The following is a 23,675-nucleotide window of genomic DNA, read 5'->3' on the forward strand; positions in this document are numbered from 1 at the left end:
TAAATTTAGATTCCAGTCACGTGAAATCATGCAGTAATCTAAAAATATATCTTGCAGAGTTTTGTCTATTATTCCTGAAGAGACATAAACAGCATTAATAGATATATGATAAATCTAGTACATTTTTCTATATTTATTAAAAAATATTCGATTTTGCTATGTATGTTTGGTAGTTATTCTCCTTCCTACATATGTCCATTGAAATCTGAAAACCAGTTAGCTACAGCATACCCCCATACCAGGACCATTTTACTTCAAGTTCATTCCATAAAGCACAGTGCTGCATGAAAACCTTACAAAAAATATAGACAGATATTTCACAACTTATTCATGAGGACATATTGAATGTGTTCCCTAAATTTTTTTTAAGAACTGTTTTACCACACCATTCTCCCTTTAAAATATCTACTCCTTCCAAATGTAGCAGGTTGTCTCAGCTGGTGAGATCCAGTGTATTAAACAAAGGCTAAATGCTAGGAACTCCATAATTCTAGCAGCAACTTGCTGTCCCTTTAGTAACATGTCTCTTTCTTTTCAGGAGGATGCATAAAATTAAACTTTCAGTGGAATTTTCCGTGCAACCACATTTGCCATAGATCATACATTCACCAAGCCCGTAGAAGCTAAAGAAATCTTAAGTGGCAGTGGCAGAATTCTTTTCACCTTCATTTGCCTTTTTAAGTGATGATGCCATTTCTGCTCTGTCTGTAGTCAATGGAGGTAAAGACAAACAGGCAACATGAGGCAACAAGCAGGCACTTCAAAAAATCATTTTATCCCACTGAAAACAGAATTTGAGATAGAAAATATTTATTTCCTCTTCATTGACTGACTGCAGAGGGAGCAGTCCAGGTTACTTTAAATGCCTAAGCTTTTGACAGCTAGCGTGACTGTAACAGCTGATTGTTATTAAGATATACTGAAATTACTATGATTTTTGACCATTGTATGATGCATTCTTGATGAAATAGTAGCACTGAGCAGTTGTGTTCTTTCCAGAGTCAAAGGGCAGTAGTTAGGATAGCACAAATCCAGATGCTGCTTAGAACTCCTCCGTGCTCCAAGGCTCTGTCTATGTGAGAAAGGGAGAAAACAGTGCACAGATTATGTGGCCACTGGAACTCAGTTGTCTGTAATTCTGAACTGTTAAAAGTGTTCGTGAGCATAGTTTCGGCCTATGTCAACTGTTGGTCTCTCACCCTGAAGTACTGTTTGGGAGTTAGCCTGGGCCAAAGCCCATTCCTGACCAGGAATTTGGATATAATTGTATGTTTTGGAGACTGGGAGGGTCTCCATGCCAGAGAATGGTCTAAGGCATTAGTTTATGATCACAGTGTCTTGCTAACATATGCTCCCCTTCTTATCTTTATGAGACTTTTAGCATTGGTAAATCCTTTTTTGTTGGGCTTTGTCACAGCAACACTACATGTCCTGTGGGCACTAGGAGGTCAGGTGGTGTTTGGACTCCAAGTCATATAAAATTAGTATTAATATATTACGGATAGCCTATCGGTTCTGGCAAGCTAGCTCTATTGCATCTATATAATTGGAAACTGAGCTCATTTAAGAGTCTTCTAAAGTTTTTATTTCACTCAGCTTTTTATTTGATAAGGGGAAATAAAATGCTTACAATGCTGGCTACATAAGGGGTCATTTACTTGAAAGATATCTATTTACCAATTTCGCTGAAAAACACTTTAAACAGATAACTTTTGAACAAACTTAGTTTTTCTTCAAACATTACGGTAAAAATTATTAAAATGCTCAGACTGTCGAAACAGTGTTCCATTTAGCTTTTCTCCTTCTCCCTTGAATCATTACTCTCTTTTCTAGTTACTGAGTATATCTCCTATTTTACTGCTGGAACATCCACCCATAGAATTTGCATATAGCACTGCCCAGTATTTTACTGCACGATCTTACAACTTAGAGTCTAGACGTACACAAATGATAATCTACAGATTATTGACTTTTGGACTATTTTTTTCTTTCCTAATAACAATTAAATAAAACAGAGGAAGAGTTATGTCTAACCAGGTGTACAGTACTTCTGCTTCTTCATATTGTATCAGTGACACATTCCTAATGTTGTTCACTTGACCAACAGGCAGATCATTTTTATGTTCAGTTTTTTTTTAATTTTTTGCCCCACAAGTTATCACATATAGCTCCTAGCAAAAGAACTGCAATCTATAAGAAATAATTTTTCTTATTCCACCTATCGATGCTGGAATGCATCCTTCAAATATTTTTTTTGTGCAGTGTCTGCCATTCTTACTTTTAAATCATATATATAATTTCAGAAGTATTCAACATCTTATGTAAAATTATGTACTTATTTTAGATGTCCAGGTGAAATATATGAAACAATACTGAAGTCTGTCTATCCTGCTTTATTGATTAAGTTTGAATTAAAAATGACACTAAGTTAAACTGGAAAGATAATACTTGAAGATGTCCTTCCTTCTGCAGTGGAAGTTAAACAAGTGCCACAGATGTCATGGGTATTACATTCATTTTTCATCAAAGCTTACAGTGTAAGAAAGGTGTACATGCTAGACTCTGTAAGGATTGGGGAATACCATAATTGAACAGTGAAAGTTCAAGAGAAGATTGACAAAACATGGACTACAAAGCTACAGAATCTTAGGCTCAAAGGTTATTCATGATCGTATTGTGTAAGTAAACGAAACAGCTCTGCTGCCCAGCTGCTCCAAAGATGCCAACAGTTGTTTTAATCTTGCCAGGGGGATAGATGCCAGTGACAAAAATTAACATAGTGTAACATCTGTTTTTTTGTGATTTCCACCCAAAAATGAGAAAGGAACATTCAGTTGCTTCAATATGTGTGACTGAAAAGGACATAGATTTTTTTAGCATCCTCTTTATCAGAATATGCTTTTCTGCATGGATGATTTTCCCAGTCTGTTCTATGCATCCTACTTGTTGTATGGACTTCAAGACAATGACATTTTTGGTCAGGCATCAAGGCTCCTCCCCAGTCGTAGCTTTTTGTGGAGTCCCAAGTCCAGGGTGACTCAGTTGGTGTTCTGGAACCTTTCTTGGTAAAGGCCTCCTACCTCCTCCTCCACCAAATGTCTCAGTGAGGCAGCCAAGCAGGCTTAATCCTTTCCCAAAATCCACTCACAGGGCAGGATGCTTCTGGCAGACATAACCAGTCTGTTGTAATTTACAGACAATGTGATAAAACAGCTGTCCTACATTTCTGAAATGCTAAGCACCTTGAAGAAACATTTGGCTAAAAGCAACATAAAACAACTTTGAAGCCATTTAAAGCAGAGGCACTGTGATAGCAAAGCATAAGAAAAATGTGAAAAATCAGGCATGATCAAACCTAGATGTTAGATGTTTGCTCTCAAGAGCAGCTTGCGTGGCCTGTCTTGTGCCTAACTTCCTAGAGTAAGAGAGAAGAATCAGATGTTTCAGGATGGAATACACAAAATGTAGCATGTTTGGGAAAGGTATACCCTTCTCCAGTTCTTTCTAGTCCTTTGTTTTTGTAGCCTATTTTTTTTTTTAATGGGAATAGCCTCTGTTGCTGTTGAATTCAAATCAGAACTTTCAGACCTTTTCTTCACTTTGTCAAGATCATTTTTACTGCTAATACTATTCTCTAAAATACTTGCATATTTTATAAGTGCAGTTAATACCATCATTCAAAGCATCAATGTGTTGTAAGACAGAACTGGACACTCTAAAGACCCAACTTTACACATCCTTCCATACTGGCAGTAAACCACTGATAACTCTTCCCTGGCACATTTCTACAACTAGTTTTATAACCATGACTAGATAACTTCTAGACCAAATTTCATTGTTTCCTTATTAGAATATTGGGGCAGATGGTGTAATGTCTTAATAAAATGAAAATATATGACCTCAGCTTCTTTCTTAGCCTGTGTTGATATACTGAGGAATGAAATTAGACTGGTTTGATGCAATGTGCTGTTGATAAAACCATTTTGGCAGCTCTCAGGATATAGTTTCTGGTGCCTAAAACAGTTTTTATTTTTTAAAGAGCTTAAGTTAAGGTGAGTGGTTCATAATTCATCAGTTTCTCTTCCTTTTTCTGCCAAACATCCTTCTTGTCAAAGACAGGCTCCACACTTGTTCTTTTCAATCTGCTAGAATTTCCCTCATTATCCATGAAATCTCAAGTAGTTTTGATGTTGTCTCAGGCAATCCTTCAATGTCTTCTTTAGATTTAATTGATTTTTAAACATCTAGCTTTATGTACACTGTGGCCTGTACCTTCCCTGCTACAGGGTAATATCATCCTTCTTAGTTTGAAAGGTACTAGCCCTTACTTACCACTGAAAGCTGATGCAAAAAGACCTGCATAAAATACTTTTTATCCTATTGAGTATCATCTATAGCTTTCCTTCCTGTCGAGATGCGGGCCAAGACTCTCCCAGCACCTCCTCTTACTACTAACAGATTAATTTTTTGCTATCACTGATGTCTCTTGCAAGCTCAATTTCTTTTTGTTTCTTGGCTTCTAGAGTTAGGCCATTTCCTTCAGCAATTATCTTCAATGCTATCACATAGTTTGTGTGTGCATCCTTCTTATAAGGTCAATGTAAAATTTGCAAGTTAGCTCAGCCGATCTCTTACTACGTTTCTTATACTTCATCTGGATTACTTTGTGTTTGCACGTGTGGGTGTATGCCCTTTCTCTGAAGGACAGCTTTCCTTAAGTGCTGTAGTTTTCTACAAAACTCCCCCAAACTGCTATGATCAACAGCTCCTGCAATCTGGGAGATTCTTCAAATTACCCACAAAAGAATCCATGTACTGATACTTCTAGTTCAGTGACATATTTTAAATCCCCTGTGTATTAGGATCTTGTTCCTTTCCTCTTCTATCTTTACCTGGACACTTGCATGTACTCTCTCCCTATACCTAATATGGCTGGATAGGCACTGAACTAGCCTACTGTGTCAGCCACCTCTACAAGCCTCTGTTGACCAGTCAACTCGTTATCTTGATCATCTAGTAAGATGTCTGTACTAATGCAAGAAAGACAGGAAATAAAAGGGGAAGAATTGGACTCATTCAACGGATTGACTCACTCATTTACTTCTTCATTTTATGACCTTTTCATGAATGGCCCTATGCATGTCTGATTTTGGGTCCTTGTTAAGGCCAGTGGTATTTACACACACCTAGAATCATAGAACCATTTAGGTTAGAAAAGACCCTTAAGATGATTGAGTCCAACTGTAAGCCTAATACTGCCAAGTCCACCACTAAGCACCACATCTACACATCTTTTAAATACTTCCAGGGATGGTGACTCAGTTACTTCCTTGGGCAGCCTGTTCCACTGCTTGACAATCCTTTCAGTAAAGAAATATTTCTTGAAAGTTTCTCTCATCCTTCCCTTCACGGGCAGTTAAAATCCTGCTCCAGGATTTTACCCCTTTGTGAAATTGGCCCTTCACTGACTGAACTGGCAAAGATCACGTCCCTGATGTTTATGTTCCCTGTGTTTCCCCAAGTCCTTTGCTCCAGCTCTCTGAGGTTACTAATAAATTTTGATTTGTTCATTCAAGGTACTATCAGTGTCCAGAGTAAGAAGTGTGGTACAAGTGAGCATGAGTAATTTTTCAGGTAGTCAGTTCAGACTCAGATTGCTTGGCAGTAATACATCCTCTGAGGAGTTCTTACATAATAAATTTGGAATAGTTTTTTTTTCTGCTTACCACGATGATGTGTTTTTTCCTAATCTTCACGGATGATTATTCACGAGCTGGAAACTGTCTGCCTCCAAAGACAGATGTAGCCAACTTTATCCCTCCCCTTCCTTCTATACTGTTACTGGTACTGTTGCAAAATCCATGCAATCAGCTATTGTCTCTGTTTTGGAACTTTTTTGTGTTAAAATATTTACAATAATTTTTTCATCTGATGGCCCAATTTCACACCTTTTCTTGTTGAGTCTTATGAAATTCTAATAAGTGGCATGTCTAGTGCTGAATACCTTTACCCTTGTATTTAATAGCTTTTCAGAGCTGTTGGGCTAGTGGCTTACTGACCTGTTTGCCTAGATGAATTCTGCTGCTTTGTTGCAAGGGAAACATCGAATCCTGTAGCGAATTAATGGTGAGACAATTTGTTGTGCAGAACTGTTAACTTGGATTCTAAAGTTGTGTCTGTGTCTGAAGAAATCCTGCCTCTTGATAAGAATAATTCTCCAGAAAGCAGCACCACACTGAATTTCTTGATCTGAAAGTAGCTCAGCCACAGTCCAGACCCAGCACTACATTTTATGGCATGCTTTATATGACCAGAACAGAGCTCAAGACCTTTTGTGTATCTTGAATACTGGGATTTTAATAAGTAATCAGTACTGCTACTTATAATGTTTGACCTTTCTGTTGGTTTTTGGTTTTTTTAATCTCTGTTCAGGCACATTGGAAGAAATTTGCACCCTTGCTGAAAGACTAAAACTCCACTGAAATGTCAGCAAGTTCAGAAAGATAACGTGTTCTCGTGGACTCTCCTGTTAAAACATCAGTCTCGGCTCTCTCCAACCCACCACTGCCCTCACCCTGTCTTTCACCAGCAGCAGACCTGATTCTCCAGTCTATCATGCCCTATGTGGGCAAATGTTGCATGTACAAATGCGGAATTAGTCGTACTGAGCAGGAGGATTTACTTTACCTCAAGCTAATGCAAATATGCTGTGGTTCTGCATGCTGTTCATACTCTTGCAAAGTGGATGTCAAATTTTCCCATCCTGATTTTCATAGGTATGTACATGACTCTCCAGATCAAGGTAGGGAAGTATCAAGCTTATGGCACTTGAATACTGTTACTTTGTAATAAGAATTGGTGAACTGAGAGTTCATACCTTTCTCCAAATACATAACTGAACGTAGTCATGCAGTGTTGAGCTTGGGTTTTGTACAGGCATGGTTATATAATACTGCAGCAGCATGGAAAAGACAAGAATTACTTGACGAAGAAAGTGACAGTGGAATGAAGCACTGAATTTCTTTACAAAGGTGAACAGCTTCAGTTTGTGACAGCTAAGAGAACAAAGTTCTTTAACAGGGATTATTTGGATTAGACGATAATTTTACCAGGCAAAATGTCTGTCTCTCCATATATGTAATAACATGCTGTAGCCTATGGATTTAATTCAGTGACCTGATACAAAGCATGCACAATTGTGTAATTAATACTACGTTCCTGTGGCCTCAGTTTGGTGCAAATAGTTGTCCATTTGCAATAGTTGACCATGGCATTTTTCTGTCATTCAGAAATCTCCAAGTGGGCACAGCTATATGATCGTCAGTAGCATGTAGAAACCACTCTGTAAGCTTTAGGAATCTTGATGTTCCCTACCCATGGCACTAGACTGAAGGCATTAAGAGCCAGCCAGAATAATAAAGAGCAGCTGTATGTTCTGTGTCAGCAAAGAACCCAGTTGAGACAGGGAAAACATTATTTCATCTGTGAAACAACTTCCCATACATGTGTCCAGTCATGCTGAAGAACTAGCTGTGTAGAGACAGAATTTCTGCTTGGTATAGGATTGCTGTATTCAGCAAGCCTTGGAGTTTCTGTCCTCCAATACACAATCCATTCCATAAAACAAGAGCGAAATTGTATGGCATGCAAATCAGGAGTTACTTTGTCCTTCATCTCTTCCCATCACATCTGCTTTTTATGGCACTGCCAATAATGTAGATCTGTAAAGATGCTGTGTGCTGTATCTATACAGCCTACAGAGGCTAAGTTTGAAAAGTTTCTCCTTCTGTGTGAACTGCCAGAGGCAGGACAGCTTCACTTTGAGTTACTACTTAAAAGTTCAAAGTGCTAGCAATTAGGAGAAATCATTATTTGCCTTTAAACTGAATGTGTGTCATCTGAACACTCAAGATTCTTTGATGAGCCTGAGAGAGAATAAACAGAGCCCTGCAACTTTTCTATCCCAGTTTCTGTCCTAACATGCTGCTTTGCTTCCTGAACTTAAACTCTGTTTTTTGTTTGAGGGAGGACTGTTTTCTTGGATCTTGTCCCATTGCCTCTGGAAGGGGTACAGGTTAATAGGGGCTATAACGGCTTTTTGTTTAGACAAAGGAGTACGCTGCCCACGGTTACTGTTCTCAGGTGTTCCTTAGCACTTCTCAGCATTTCATTCCTACATACTCTTGGGGACAAAATATGTAAGTTCCAGTGGGGAAATGAAAACCACTGAAGTACAGGTGAGGGGATGTACTAGACGATGGAGTTTATTCCCTTCTTATCCAGGCAAATTAGAATTTGCTTAATTTGCTTACTCCTCACAATAGGATAATTGGTACACTTTTCAATACACTGTTGTACCCCTGAGTTTTTTCATTAATGTACATTGAAGAAGAGAGAAAAACACCTTCACGAGGAAAGTGAGAAGTCCCTCCAAGAGTGGAGGCTAAAAATGTCACATTTTCAGAGGCCCAGTGGGGATAAAAGGCTTTGTTCAGCAGCTCTGACAAACTGAGTAGTGCAAAAATGCTTTCCCCCCCGCTCCCTTATAGATATAAGGAGCAGCAGAAGGAGCAAGGGGAAAAGATGGTAAAGGAAGGATCAGCCACTTGAGGAGGAGTAAATAAAGAGTACTTAGTTTATTTCAGTACTGAAACAGCTGTGGTGGCCAGGAGTACTGTCTAGAGACATTCGTATTTGTGGAACTAAGAAAGAAGCTGGGAAAACAGTTAAATCAAAAGCATAGCAGAGCAGGGGTATATTTGTTTCAGAATCCCTTGTAATGCTCTTGATGTGATTTTATTAGTGGACTTAAATGGCAGTAGTTTAATACAAGTCACTATTGTAGCAGTGTAAGTCAATCAGAAATATGACTGTCTTAGAACCGTGTCCCCGCCCACCCTCCCCCCATTATGTGACAGTTAATGAAGTTAATTCACATTTTCAATTACTATCCCACAAGATTATGTCTATGAGGAAAATATCACTATGCTAAAGTTCTTCCATGAAGATTGACATAAATGACAAAATTTAATTAAAGTTTTCAATGTACTCCCTTTGAAATGAGACGAAAAACCCTCATACTTTTCAAAAGTAGCATCTACATTTTAAGTATGACTAGTATCAAAAATACACAGTGAAACATATCAGAAGAAATCAAGCTCATTATAAGGACTCAGAAGTAACCAAATCAAACCTCCTACACTCCTATGTATAATTGCATATGCCCAGTTAGCTCTTTGGACTTCAGCAGCGCAGAGCTACTCACACAAGTAACATTTACCTTTGCAAATGAGTTAAATTTTCTCCAGATTCTGTAGCTTCCTATTGCAGTATACATGCACACAGAAAGACTGTAGATAAAGTATTAAGTGAGGGTAGGAACTTTATAAAGGTAAGAATTTATAAAGGAAAATTCCAAATCCACTTCTGGGCTGACACGCTGTATGCTTACATTCTATAGGAGAAAACTTTACAAATGAAATATGGATCTCCTAGAAATATGACACAAATTTGGAAACGATTGCAAAGTAATCACTTGATGATAGACTATTCACACAGAAAATCAAGTTATACCCCGAGAAACAGCCAAGTTTGCAGCAAGATACAAGAATATTCACAGCAGAAGGAATTATGCAATTTAAAAATGAGAATGAGAACACTAAAAATCAAAATACATAAAGAGTTCCATGATGACTGAAACCAGGAAAATTATATGCCTTCTTTTTAAGAAACACAAGAAGATGGATTTAGGAAACTGATTAACCCTTCTTCAGTCCTTTGGTAAACTACTGACCAAATTATCAAAAAAAGATATTTCTGGACACATGCAAGACAGGACATGACCAGGAAGAGTCAGCTTGGATTTTCCCTTGGCAAATCATACTTGCCCAGTCTGACAACCTTCTACAATAAAATGATTGGTCAATGAAGGAAGAGTAGCAAGTCTTTAGCAAGACTTTCAACACTGTCCCGTAACTTCTGCTAGCTAAACAAGGACAACCGAACCGGACGGGTAGACTGTAAGGAGGGTGGAAAATGGACAAGAGCTTTAAATTTGCAGGATCTACAGTTTCAAGTTAAACAGTTGATAGCGTTCCTTAGCTGTTGATATCAGTTGGGCCAATGCTAATGTTTTCACCAGTGATCTGCAAAATAGGACAGAAGACATCTCAAGAAGCCTCCAGATGACACCTAAATGGAAGGAGCAGTTGATTCACAGAGAAGGTAAGGATGTTACTCTGCAGGACGTAGACAAGCAAGAGGAATTGGCTATCAATAACCTCATGAAATTGAATGAGAACAAATGCAAAGCCCTGCATATGATACAGGCTGAAGACCAGTGTGCTAGGTAGCAACACTGTAAGATAAGGCTTGTGGTTTTACAGAGAGCAAGCTGCACATCAATTACCTGTGTGCCTTTTTAGCAACGAAGGCCGAATTTATACTCGGATGCCTTAGTAACAAATCAACAAGCAGGCTAAGAGAAGAGATTATTGCCTTCTGCTTGGCACTGGTGAGATTTGCCTAGAGACCTCCAGGTGTCCCTTCTATTTATAATATAATTTTGTGAAATGCTCTCATAATTCTTAGATTCAGTAGTGCTCATTAGGTTTTGTTCTGAGTTCATTAGAAGTCCATGAAAGGGGTTAAGTTAGAGTAATACCTATACATAAATTTAATGAGAGTCTTTGTCACGTGGACAAAAGTCTGAAAGTTGGTAAGGCATACAAGATTAGATCCTTGACTATTGGCACAGAGGAAATATTCACACAGACAGTATAAAGGTAGAGCATTTTCAGTTACTTGGATAAATATTTTTATTTGGACAGGGGCAATATTTTAAAAACTTATTTACTTCTAGTTCTAAGAGTTCTAATTTTGACATCTGTACTAATTGTTAATAAATGTTTATCTAGCTGCATCAGAACTACACTGTTCTCCTCCTCTGCCTCCCACGCTGATGTGTAGGATTAAGTAGAAGTGCTAATTCTAGGTTATTGAGGATGGCTTTGATGATTACAATTCTAACTGAAGATTAAGGTTTGAGACTTAGCTTCAGGTTTGGGGGTTGGGATTTTTTGGTTTGTTTTGATGTGGGATTTCTGTGATTTTGGCTTGTTTGTGATGTTTTTATTTGTTTTGTTTTGTTTTGTTTGTTTGTTTGTTTTCCTGATGGCACATGTTTACCAAGAAAGCACAACTGACTATGAAGAAAATGCACAAAACCCAGTCTTTAGATTGTGACTATGCTGAACCGTGGAATACACACCTTGGATCCAGCCTCACTCAGCTTTAGATTTCATTGAAATGAAAAGCTAGCCTGAAGCCAGAAATCTAATTGTCGGAGAAAGTTGTAGTTCTTCCTCTGTGTAATTCTTCTAATGAAGCCTGATTTTTCTCCCTCTTCTGCTTATAAGGGGGGTGCCTGAGGCCTTGTTTTCAAGAACACAATGTTATTTCAGTCGCCACTGTTTGCTCTCACGTTTCTCAATTGCACATCCCAACTTGTTAGCCTGTCTTTGTCTTGAACCATGCGGGGTAGCCTTGCCTACATGCTTGATAGCTACAATGTCACTTGACATTTTAATGGGTCTGCTGTTCAAAAAAAGAATTTTCCATTAGACTTGATCTAATGTTTGCTTACTACTGAAAACGTCCTCTTTACACAGGATCTAGTCAAGCATAATTACGAGCCACAGTATCTGTTACAGGAAAAACTTATCCTCCCCTCTCTCTCAGTTTTTTCCTTCATTATAGTGGTCTGTATGAACAGCTGGTCTAAACTACTTATACTTTGCTCTTTAGCTGAAGGAATGGTTAGACTTATTGCCATAAACTGATATGGGTCTGATCCTGCAGTACTTGATTATGGAAAACTAACTTATGGGAAAGAAGTAATAACATGAATCTGTCTTTATTCAGAGTTTAAAAAATAATTATATATTTCATTTGTGTGTGTGAGGAAATATATCAGATAATATTTTTATAACTCCAATTTGACCATTTCAGCTGTGCTCACCTCGACCACTAATGGCTGACATACCATACAAGTTGCAACAGTTGTTAATTTGTAAATAATTTGCTTTGAAATATATTTTCATATTTATTTCCAAATCCATGCTTTGGCCCTAAAGCAGGCTGATCTTCACCAAAGGTTAAGCAGAAATACTCAGGCTCCAACTTGTTGTAAAGGCTTGGGTCAATACACTGCTCTCTTTCTTGAAAATGTTCTGTTTACTCCCAGAGAGCTCCAAACTCCCATAGGAGTACCATGTACTTGCACTGTAGAAAAATATGAGAATCTTCATCTTAAAATCACGATAAAGGAAAAGAATTTGCAATACTTGCAGTCATTTCTAGAATGCTTTAGTTAATTGCTTTCACTTTATCTGCTGGCTGCACACTTAAAATTATATAGCACAAATAGGAACAATGTTTAGGCTGGATTATACAAAGATTTCTGATGACAGTTTAAGAAATGAATTCATCCTGAGATGTACTAACAAAGCTGTATGTCAGACCTCTCTTTCCTATATGGTAGCCTATTTAAAATAAATTTACATTTAAGGTCTGATATGAAACCCACTGAAGTTAATGGAAAGACTTTAATGCTCTTTGACTAAAGTGCATGCACAAGATCACATATTTTCTGTGATTCTATTTCTGTATCAGCCTGGCAGGATTTACTATTCCTTTACATGAGGTTTGAACAACCTTATCTAGTGGAAGGTGTCCCTGCTCATGGCAGGGGGTTGGAACAAGATGCTTTTTAAGGCCCCTTCTAATCCAAACCATTCTATGATTCTATAATTCTACACTTTCAGCAAGGCTTCCACCAGTTCCTTTTGTTATTAATACTTCCCCTCATGACAATATCATACATATTCTTCTTCAGTGTCTCTAAGGTCCTACCTGACTTCCTACCAGCCAGCAGCTTAATTCTCTTCTAAGATGCAAGTTGTGTGTGATGCCCCAAACTCATCAGTTTGGCTGCTGAATGCAGCTGTAATTAAAAACTAAACAATGAACAAACCATCAGTTCTGCTCTTTACAAACAGTCAAAGCCAGAACATGTTCCTAGTTATGTCTGTTTGTTTTTTTATTTTTAAATTCTTTGACCTTACATAGCATTTTGTTTTAAAATCTGATTGTAGATGTATTGGATCCCTATCTGCTATTGTTGCCTCTTACTTCATGAAAGAGCAAAGCTATTTCCTGCAGCAAACACTGCTGGAATGAAGTGTGACAATAATAGGCGTTTGCTGTTTATGCACACTAGGTACTATTTCTTTTCTGGATAGCAGTTTAGAATGCCTTTATAATTGTTTTTTATATATCCAGAAGGCAAAGGTTTTGGTATTGTTAAGTTAGAGTATAACTGCTGCAGCTTCTTCTGAAATGTATTTCTAAGCCCTGTGATTTGGTGGATTTAAATAAAACCTATACATTTGCTACTTTCAGTGGTAGAGAGAAGGGAAATAGTGATCAGCAATGCCCAAGTGTTGCACTTTGCACTACATTTTCAGTGAGCCATCCCAGAAGTGTAGAATGGACTGTTCTGAATATGGGGAAGTATTGGACTCTAGGGCTATTTTCCTTTCTTTTTTTTTTAATGTCTTTACTCCTCCTTGAGCATTTCTCCTTCTCAGCTCTTCAAAATTCTGGCCTTCATAATTTTCACTTAGCTTTGCAATCTCTGACTAACATTGGAAAACTCAGCCTGATGCAGAATTTGGCCCTGGGATGCAGCAGAAGTTTGTGGTCACCTCTTAAAAGTTTAAGACCAGTAATAGAGAAAAAAGTAACAGTAATTTTTGTGTAGAGAACAGTTACATGAGAGCTGTATTCTCAAATAGTGCATACTCACAAGTACAAAGATGACACTTACCAAAAACTACCACAAAATAATATTGCAAATATCCTACACATAATTACAGTCACCATCACTAGAATATTACGGATCTTGTTGGAATATTTTCTTAGTAATGGCATTCTTCTGTTTGCTTATTTCTCTTTCTGATTTTAATAGTGACTTCGGTATATTTCTGAAAATTAGATTAATATTACTTTCTAATCCTGGAAAACTTCTGATGTACTTTATGCTTTAATATGCCTAATATTAATATGTAATTATGCCTAATAGATGGCAGCTTTGTAAAGATGGTTCATATCCCTGCTGAATACTTGACGTATCCAGTTTATTTAACATGATTAACTACCTGAAGTATTAGAATTCTTCTGCAGTAATTCATAACAGCCATGGATTGCAAGATTACTGGGGAGACACTTTGATTTATGAGACAGCCCCAGTCTGATGAACACACCCCACACTAGGTAGTGCTAATGGGCTGTGACCCAATATCCTCCTTTCTCCTTCTCCCTTGTAAAAATGATGCTGGGTGAGGATTATGCATGATAATCCCAAACTCCCATTCAGTGAAGAATTCAGTGAGGCATTTTATTTATTTCATATCAAACTGATATGCTTTCCTACATTTGTACCAGAGAAAGCTAACAGCATACTAAGGAGAATACAGCACTAGGGCTGTACCAAAGCTGGCATAACATTCTTTACTTCCCTTCTAGCTCAACCTCCTTTCCTCTCTGCATCCACACAGAGACCGTGATTCAGAACCCACTGCAATTGATGGCAATCTTGCTATCCTTAAGCAGCCACTGGTTTTAATTGCTAAAAAATGTTTCCTTCCATTTGCTTGCATAACTATGTTCTTTCTGCTCCTGCTGTTTGTTCCAGCTCTGATAGACTAAGGCCACCTTTGAGACCAGAAGTACTGAGATACTTCATGCTGCAGCTGGAGAGTGTCAGAAACAAAAAACCACCTCCATCACCACCAAAAAGAACAACAAAAAAACAACCCCCCAAAAAGGGCTTGACTTCTACATAATCTTGATATTTTTGTAAGCTAGCAAGGAAGACAGTTATGCATGACCATGCAAATGAAGAAGTTTGGTGGGTACAGTCCTGTATGGGAGCTCTGATGACAGGGTTTCATCTCCCACACCTTCTCTATCTGCAGAAAGCCACATCGATTTAATTACTTGAGATGCATACCATGAAATTTGAAGCACCAAAATGTGACATCTCTAGAGGCCTACTGAGATATTTGGTGGTCTAAAGTTGCTCTTTAGAGTTGCCCTTTAGCATTGTCCAGCTCTTTTCACTGATGCTATAGGGAACCCAGGGAGGCTACAGTTGCAAAGCTGGCATTGCTTATTAAAGATTTTTCTGTGAAAACCTGGACCCATGGAAATCGATGAAGAATTACCTCTCTACGTCCAGACAGCTATCGAGCTAGAAGAAGAATTACAATCATTAATTACAATCATTTAGCATAATGCTTCTTTTCAGGAATGGGAAATTGATCTGACAAGCTGATAGAAACTGCAGACCGTATGTGTCAACAGGAGATGGGTGGAGAAAAAGCAGGAAGGTAGGAAATGTCATTATTTTCTCATTCTTCAAATTAATACTTCGAGGAATAATTTGGCAATTGCTCATTATTCTAATGAACCCCTGCTCTTGATTATGATAAATACTAAATTATATGATAATTTCTCCTTTGCTTTCACTGATAAAGTTGTCTGTATTGACAAGACAAAATGAGATTATTTTTTTAAATGGGAAACAAAAAGCAGAGGATTTCCTGCAATGCTGCAAAGCACTCTGAGCTGGTGAGCCTAATGCAGGGATGCTTACGATAAAGCACTGCAGAACACAGTTGATTAGAGCATTGAATTAACTATGCTCTTGTGTGCTCTCTCTCATCATCTTGTTCGTTCTTTCAGCCTTCTATTTCACCCTTTCAATCTGCACATTATTGTTTTCTTGTCCAGAAGTTTTTTTGAGAATTCAGCACAAATGCCAGTACTTGACTTTCATCAGCAAACAAGCCCCCATGTTCTGCTCCAGTGAGTCTCAACAAATCCTATACATGGTGGCTTCTTCAGGTCAGGCTCCAACAGTCTATGTAGATTAAATGAATGTAGGATAATGCAGCATAGCTGTAAAAACCTATGATTCTTTATTGGTTATTTGTATATGAAATGCCACCTCTGCTGTGACAGTTGCAATCAGACCTAGGACTTCTCTTTCTAAAGGCATAGTTGAAATTAAAGACTCAATACAGATCAAAGAGTATGAAATGAAACCCAAGTCAAGGGCAAGGCTGTGTCTGCAGGATTGTGATGGGATGGATGAGCATATCCGAGTTTGTGCTGAAGTTCCTTGCCCCGTCCATAATGTCTCCAACCACTGCCTTTAGCCATGGGGCACATGAGGATCAGGTAGCACTGCTTTGAAACCAAATGCAAAGATCACATTTAAATTTTTGACAGTGTCCTAAAGTCTCTATGCTAGGATAAGTAAGATATTTCCTCTGGTTCAGAGGCTTTTATGAAGGCTCAGATGTCCGCATACACGTCAAAGTGTGAAGTTGAGCTCATTCAGTTTGAACCACTCACTATGCACATAACAGAGAGGCTAGGTTATTTGCAGTAAGGATTAATAGCAGGCTCTATGGTTTAAATATTTGAATGAGCCTTCACTGCCTGCACTAACATGTACAGCGCTATTAATGCAAATACTATTAATGCAAATACTTGAAAAAACTTAAATCGCTGTGGAATCATAATTTACTCCTATAATTTGCAAGCTATGTGTGAAACCCTTGGAGTTTTCTGACTGTAAGGCTGCTTCTGCCCTTGGATAAACCATATTATTTTTCTACCAGAGTAAGACAAGAAAGTAAATGCTTCTTGGAAGTAAATATTATCAAACTGAAGAATGGTGTATATCATGAACATGTACTTCCAATCATATCCTTGCATTCATTTTGACGCCTGATAGAATGAGCCTTCTGTTTTATAATACTAAGGTGATATTTATTATTGTACTAAGACATTGTGTCTTTTGAGGGCATTTCTGATCTTATTATCAGTTAGATGTACAGTAATACTATTACTCCCATACTTGTGGAGGTTTATATGAGGAATGTCATGCTCTACCTCACACCCAGATACCATTAAGGTTGACCTGAAGTTGTAACTGGCAAATAGAAGGAAAGGGAAGGCTTTTGGCTTTCATCTTTTAGTTATTTTTGTTTAATACAAAACTCTATTGACTAATACCCCAGAGAAAACTTCTGTTAGAGTTCTTCTCTGTTATGCTAGAGCTTCTTCTGCAACCTGTGACGTGAATCGGGGCTTCTTCCGTCAGGACTGGGTACAATCTGTGCACTTAAGTAGATCTTCACTGATTTTACTGGACATCCATGTGAACTTCTGGTAGAAATTGCAATCTTTTAAGAATTTTAAAATTTACTTCATTTTTGTCCAGTATCTGAAGACAGGATGTTCTACTGGCCATATGTAAAATCACATAAATAGAGTACATATTACTAGCTAGCAAAAATCCCTTTTAATGACCTTTTAAAACAAAACATAGATGTTTTTCCTCAATCGTCAAAATCCCTTGGCCTTTTACAGTATTCTACTAGGTAGACCATGGGGAATGAGTTAAAAGAGAATGGTGCTCTAAGCCTCTTATGAACATGATTCATACCTGCAGCACAGCACTTTTGTAGCTGCCATACTAACATATATGACTGAAAATTTCCAGGCTCTGTAGATGACTTTTGATCACAGAGATTTTCCTCCTCCAACCCCTGTGTGTCCAGGACTCCTTTCATTCAACTCCTGCACTACACTGGGTTAGGGTGGTCTGGTGTGGGCTGTCCATTTGACAGAGACTCCACAACACTGTCATGAGGATCTGTGAGAAAGCTTCAAGCTCCCATGACAGCCAGCATCCTTGAGCATAATGACACACACAAGCCTATGGGGCCGGATGGGATTCATCCAAGAGTATCGAAGGAGCTGGAGGATGTGCTGGCCAAACCCCTTTCCATCATCTTCCAACAGTCCTGGAAGACTGGGGAAGTCCCACTGGACTGGAGGCTGGCTGATGTTGTGTCCATCCACAAGAAGGGTCGCGGGGCGGACCCAGGGAACTACAGGCCTGTCAGTCTGACCTCAGTGCCAGGGAAAGTCATGGAGCAGGTGATCTTGAGTGCTATCATGAAGCACATGCAAGAGAACCGGGTGATCAGGCCCAGTCAACATGGGTTCACAAAAGGCAGGTCTTGCCAAACTAACCTGATCACCTTCTATGACAAAGTGACTCGGCTGCTGGATGAGGGAAAGGCTGTGGATGTGGTCTTCCTGGACTTCAGTAAAGCCTTTGACACAGTTTCTCACAGCGTTCTGCTTTGGAAACTGTCAGCCTCTGGCCTGGACAGGCGCACACTCTCCTGGGTGGAAAACTGGTTGGATGGCTGGGCCCAGAGAGTGGTGGTAAATGGTGTGAAATCCAGCTGGAGGCCAGTGACAAGTGGGGTTCCCCAGGGCTCAGTGCTGGGTCCAGCCCTATTCAATGTCTTTATCAATGACCATTGAGTGCACCCTTAGCAAGTTTGCGGACGACACTAAGCTGGGTGGGAGTGTTGATCTGCTGGAGGGTAGGGAGGCTCTGCAAAGGGATCTGAACAGGCTGGACTGCTGGGCAGAGTCAAATGGCATGAGGTTTAATAAGGCCAGATGCCGGGTCCTTCACTTGGGGCACAACAACCCCATGCAGTGCTATAGACTAGGAGAAGTCTGTCTAGAAAGCTGCCTGGAGGAGAGGGACCTGGGGGTGTTGGTTGACAGCCGACTGAATATGAGCCAGCAGTGTGCCCAGGTGGCCAAGAAGGCCAATGGCATCTTGGCTTGTATCAGAAACGGCGTGACCAGCAGGTCCAGGGAGGTTATTCTCCCTCTGTACTCGGCACTGGTAAGACCGTTCCTCGAATACTGTGTTCAGTTCTGGGCTCCTCACCACAAGAAGGATGTTGAGGCTCTGGAGCGAGTCCAGAGAAGAGCAACAAAGCTGGTGAAGGGGCTAGAGAACAGGTCTCATGGGGAGCGGCTGCGAGAGCTGGGGTTGTTTAGCCTGGAGAAGAGGAGGCTGAGGGGAGACCTCATTGCTCTCTACAACTACCTGAAAGGAGGTTGTAGAGAGGAGGGTGCTGGCCTCTTCTCCCAAGTGACAGGGGACAGGGCGAGAGGGAATGGCCTCAAGCTCCACCAGGGGAGGTTTAGGCTGGACATTAGGAAGAAATTCTTCACAGAAAGGGTCATTGGGCACTGGAACAGGCTGCCCAGGGAGGTGGTTGAGTCACCTTCCCTGGAGGTGTTTAAGACACGGGTGGACGAGGTGCAAAGGGGCATGGTTTAGTGTTTGATAGGAATGGTTGGACTCGATAATCCAGTGGGTCTCTTCCAACCTGGTTATTCTATGATTCTATGATAACTAAAATTGCATCACTATGTGAAAAAGTGGAGTTAGTAACATCCTATTGTTCAATACTTTTATTCCAGTTATTCATTACACGCATATAATAAAATTGTATTTCCAGTATCAATAGCAATCTAGTAAAGAATCTGAGGCACAGTTTTGGAGGAAACGCCAAAGAATCTTCCAGGAAGTCACTACCAAGTGGGAATGAGATTAAAACACTTTTCTTGGGTTTACTGCTCAGCAAACTTAGCATTCATTGTTTAAGAAGCATCGATCTCTTTCTGTATGATAAATATTTAAATTGATACTTAATATACCAGGAATATTGTTTTCTAGTATGAAACTGCCTCCATCAGTAAACACTGCACAGCCACATGAATATAACAAGCACATTAACCTAAACCATATCTCTTTTTAAAAAAACTATCAGAGTTTAATTATCCCAATTAGAAAGCAACATTCTGCAGGAAGCAGATGATAGAGACTCTGAACAGAGCATCCAAGCTTTTAACAACAATGAAAACAAAAGAAATAATAAAATAGAAATGTGTTCTCTATGATGCTTCAGCCAGTATTACTTAAGACATAGTTTAATTTATTTGGGAGACTGCTAATATGAATTATTTTATTTCTTTATTTTATAGAAGCATATAAAGAACTCCTGAATAAAAATATATTTGCATATGGGAAAATACCATGAGAAGATCATGACAAACCTGGTAATCTTGAACCAACAGTGTCCAGACTTCCTGATATTTTACGGGTGAAAGAAAGAACAATATAGATCTTATACCTGTGAAATATTTGAATAAATCTCTTGTGATGGATATTTTATGAAAATAAAAATTAAATTCTGTTTCTCCTGTACAGTTTGAAGGACAAAATCTGTCTTCCTTCCAAAATACTATGTTTCAATAAAATGAATACAAAACAAGGCTAAAAATACATGCTTATGAAAAGCAAGTATTTTCTGCAGTGAAATTATGTGTCTTAGGAAGCTCATATTGAAAGTAGTGTAAATGCACTGGCAGAATTTCCACAAAGAATTCTGTCTTTTACTAAACTGATTAAGGTTGTGAGATTTTCTGTTGATGTTCCTATAATTAATTTTTTTTCTTACGTTGCTTATAGGGCAAAATCATTTTGTAATTATCTGATAAAATTATTCTGACACGGCAGGAGTATTGCCTTACATAACAAAATCAATAGCTTGAAGTATTATAAATGATCAGGTAACTGCCCTGAAGAGCTGTATTCTATTACTTCTCCTCACTTTCCCACAGGAAAGTAATGAGTTCCCAAGCCCATACTTTCAGTTCAGTCCTTTATTCTCATACTCCCTATGAGAAAAGTCTGAAAATGTGAGGCCCATAATTAAGAAATTCAGGTCTCTGTTTCCATAAAAGCTTAACTCATTAGTTCACTTGACTTGTCAAGAAGCGTAGTTAGGGCAAAATGTCGATCCACAGTTAACAAGACTTTACTTCACCTTGTTATTCTTAGAGATCAATTTGCTTGGATTCCCTGCATAAATACAAAGCCCAACAAACTCCCATGCATGCACAGAACTCACCTATGTGGTTGTCTCTGCTAGGCTAGGACTTATTTGAAACATAAGATTTATAACAAAGAAGGAAAGCAGGCAAAGAAGGAACCCACTAGCAGGTGTGATTTGACAGCTTGATTATAGCTAAAGCATAACCTCAAGAGGCTGGGGATTTGGATTCAAAACCAATAATTCTACATGTATCTATAGTTTACTACCTATCAGGACTAAGGCAAGACTAAACAAATCTTGTTTGTTTAATGAAAAAAAAAAAAGGAACATCCTGACACAGTGAACAGCACAAAAGTGATTAATCCACCTCTGTCTTCCTAGTGAATATTATTCATTATGCTGTTGTTTTTTGAGAATATGTTTTCACAGTGTGAACCAATAATTGCATACGTAAATACTAGCATGATATATACAGGAAAATTGAGCCAATAATTTACAACCTACCACTGCAATAAATATCTCTTAGCTTTTAGTGAATTATCACCAACCTGAATACTCCTTCCCCATCCCCCTTGTGTATTTCTTTAAACCGATCACCAAATGTCTGAGGGTAACAGTTCTTGATCAGGAGGTGTTTCTCTGATTATTTTACCCTGTGTAATTGTGCACTTCAGCAGCAGGATAGCTCCCTAAGCTAAGAGTGCAATTTCTTCAAGTGCCATTTCTTGACAAGTTTTCTTAAGGAAAACAAGTCAAGAACACATATTTTTCACAGTTTCTGCAGGACTCATTTTATGGATGCCATGCGTGTCAATGGTCCTGATGGGGAACCAGTTAGCAATAACAAGGAACTGAGAACCACTGCAAAAGAGTCATAAGGCACTCCTTAAGCGAGTTTGTGTAAAGATGTCATTTGTTAACGTGTTTGCTCTCAGCTCCTGCGTGCATTTGGCTCAGGAAAGTTTAGTGGCCCTAGGTGATGCTTCCTCTGGCTCCTGGCATCCAGCGGGAAGCGGCACCGTGCTTGGCACTGGCTCTAGCAGAGAAAGACAGCCGATTCCGGCGTGGGGACACGGGCGGTGGGCTCCGCGATCCAAAGCCCCCGAACGGGTCTCCGCCCGCTCCCGCCGCCCCGGCGCTGACCATGGTGCTGACACCTCCTCCCCGGCCGCTGTCCGCGGTGCTGAAGCGGCGCCGGGCAGGGCCCGCAGCCGGCGGCGGCCGGGGGGCACGGCTGGCGCAGCAGCAAGCAGCGATGCGGAGCTCGCCTCGAAGCAGCTTCGCCCTCCCGCCGCGACTCGGGGGCAGCTGGTTCTCTGCAGCCGCGGGTGGCTGAGACACCACTGTCCCCCGGCCCTCCGCCGTCCCCTTTTACCGCGAGAGGAAAGTTTTGTCTGCGGTATCTTCCTTCCCACCTTCGGGACCAGACAGACCTTTCTGGGGCCGGGAAGGGGCGGCGGCGGGGGGCCGGGGGAGGGGAAGGGGGGAGTTGTCTCCTACTTATTTATTTATTTAGCTCTTTCCTCCCTCAGGTCGCCATGGTGATACTGAGCTCGCTCTCCCTCCGATCAAGAGGAGACGGGCACCCCCTCGTGAGCAGCACCCCCTCCCCTCATCTCCTCTCCCGCGGTTGCTCTCCCCCGCCGGAGGCTTTTCCCTCCCTCTCCCCCGCCACCAGCGGAGCCAGGGCCGCGCTGTTCCCTCAGCCTGGCCTCGACTCCTTTGAGCCTGGCCCCGGCTCCCCTCAGCCCCAGCGTGACCCCGGCTCCCCGCAACGCGGCCGCCTCCCGAGGAGGAGTGAGACGGGAGCGGCCAGAACAACATCCCCGCCACCACCTCCGCTTTGAAGTTCTTCCCCGGCGCTGGGGAGGGGGCGGCCGGGAGGGACACGGTCCCGTCGGCCCGCGGGTGCGCGGCTGCCGAGCCCGGGGGCGAGGGGCGGGCGGCTCAGCCCCGTCCCCGTCGCGGCGGCAGCGCTCTCGCCCGAGGGCGCGGGGACCGGGGGCTCCCGCGCGGGAGGCTCCCGCGACGGCAGCTGGAAGCGGCCCCCGGAGGAGAGCGGCCGAGGCTGCTCGACCCCCGGTTACATAAGCCAAACACCCCCGTGCCTCCCGGCACCGCCGCCCCGGCTGCCGGGGGTGGGGGGGAGCTTGAGGAACGGCGCCGGGAAGGGGAGCAACGGGGCGTGGGGAGTGCGCGCCGAGAAAAGCGGTGCCGTAAGGGCACAAGCACCGAAACGCGAGCCCCGAGCCGGGACCTCCCTCGGGGTACCCGTCCCCGCCTTACCTGGCGGCGGGACGCCGCTCTCAGTCCATGCCGGCTCCCCGCGGGACGGGGCAGGGCGCTGCTGCCCGGCTCCGCTCCGGCTCCGCGCCGCCCGCCAGCCCGTGGGTGCGTGCGCGCGTGTGAGCGCCGCTCGCCGTCACGCGTCCCCGAGGACGCCGCCGGGCGCCTCCATGCCCCGCACCGCCTCCCGCGCCGGGGCAGCGGCGCTCGCCGTCCGCGGGGCTTCGCTCCGGGCTGGCTCCGCCGCGACGGCCGCGGCGGCGTCTGCGCGCGTCGCGGGGCCGGGGAGAGAGAGAGGCCGGGCGGGCGGCGCGGGGGGTGCGCGGCCCCGGGGGCTGCGGCCGGAGCCGGGGGGCTGCGCTCGCCCGGCCGGCGCGGCAGCGGCTCGGAGCGCGGCTGCCGGCAGCGCCACCTGCGGGCGGAGTGCTCCTCCCGCCCTGCCCCCCGCCTGCGCCGCCCCCCGCCTCGACGGGGCGGCCGGGGCGGGGTAGACCTGATGGCTGCCTGCGACTGTCCCGCCGGGGTCCTGGAGAG

The 23,675-nt window shown here is 41.7% G+C and overlaps 1 protein-coding gene across 2 annotated transcripts in view; it reads right to left on the reverse strand.

Moving 5' to 3' along the window:
• The window catches only part of KCNJ6 (potassium inwardly rectifying channel subfamily J member 6), a 163,626-nt gene extending 140,264 nt beyond the window's left edge, over nt 1–23,362 (reverse strand). For both annotated transcript variants that reach the window (XM_069871404.1, XM_069871393.1), the window contains exon 1: nt 23,142–23,362. The gene's annotated coding sequence lies outside the window, so the exon portion shown is untranslated. The remainder of the gene's footprint in view (nt 1–23,141) is intronic.
• Between the last annotated feature and the right edge of the window lie 313 nt (nt 23,363–23,675).

The sequence above is a fragment of the Phaenicophaeus curvirostris genome, chromosome 1 (assembly GCF_032191515.1).
Source record: "Phaenicophaeus curvirostris isolate KB17595 chromosome 1, BPBGC_Pcur_1.0, whole genome shotgun sequence".
In the NCBI taxonomy this organism is placed as follows: domain Eukaryota; kingdom Metazoa; phylum Chordata; class Aves; order Cuculiformes; family Cuculidae; genus Phaenicophaeus; species Phaenicophaeus curvirostris.